This window comes from Camelus bactrianus, chromosome 4, assembly GCF_048773025.1.
Source record: "Camelus bactrianus isolate YW-2024 breed Bactrian camel chromosome 4, ASM4877302v1, whole genome shotgun sequence".
In the NCBI taxonomy this organism is placed as follows: Eukaryota; Metazoa; Chordata; class Mammalia; order Artiodactyla; family Camelidae; genus Camelus; species Camelus bactrianus.
Genome location: NC_133542.1, coordinates 21,003,151 through 21,003,875, shown reverse-complemented (window position 1 = coordinate 21,003,875; position 725 = coordinate 21,003,151). Strand labels below are relative to the sequence as shown.

The 725-nt window shown below is 35.0% G+C and overlaps 1 non-coding gene across 1 annotated transcript; it reads left to right on the top strand.

Moving 5' to 3' along the window:
- Window positions 1-406: 406 nt before the first annotated feature.
- On the top strand, window positions 407-481 carry TRNAD-AUC (transfer RNA aspartic acid (anticodon AUC)). Its single transcript has one exon. It is a non-coding gene; the product is annotated as a tRNA-Asp (tRNA).
- Window positions 482-725: the final 244 nt, after the last annotated feature.

Sequence of the window (725 nt, the reverse complement as noted above, 5' to 3'; positions counted from 1 at the left end):
TGTGCTCATACTAGCAATTTTATATTGTACATATATGGTCATATTGTCTTTAGGCAGAACTTCTCAGTACACATGGTATTAAAAAACCTATCAATATTTATGCTATTCTGAAAAGAATACCATGACTTACAGGTGCTTTCCATCTAAGCACATTTGAGAACTGCTGTTCATATGTGTCTGTAGTTGAGACTTCACAGTGCACATATATAGTATATTTTTCTTCCAGCAAAATTGTTCTTAATTCATATGAAATTAAATATACCAGCATTTCATAATACATTGCAAAGAATACCATAGATTTTCACGTGATTTCCATCTGGACAAGTCTGAGGATGATGAAATATTCTATAAGGTTTCTCTCAGCTCTTATTTTTTGAAATTTTTCATCTTCAAAAGTATCTCCTTAGGAGAGGGTATAGCTCAGTTGTAGAGTGTGTGCTTATCATGCACAAGGTCCTGGGTTCAATCCCCAGTACCTCCATTAAAAAAAAAAAACCACCTAATTACCCCCCCCCAAAAAAATTAAAAAATAAATAAAAAATTAAAGTGTCTCCTTAAATTCCTTCTGCTCATCCCCCTTTTGCCGTTTTTTAAACCAAATATCAGCTCCTTTATCCTGCCGTTATCTGTTCTGTACACAGCCAACCCAGGAGGGTTGTTTTGCTATGAGTACAAAACCTATGGGAAGTACTGGCTATTTTCTACCCCCAGTACTGCTTTATAAG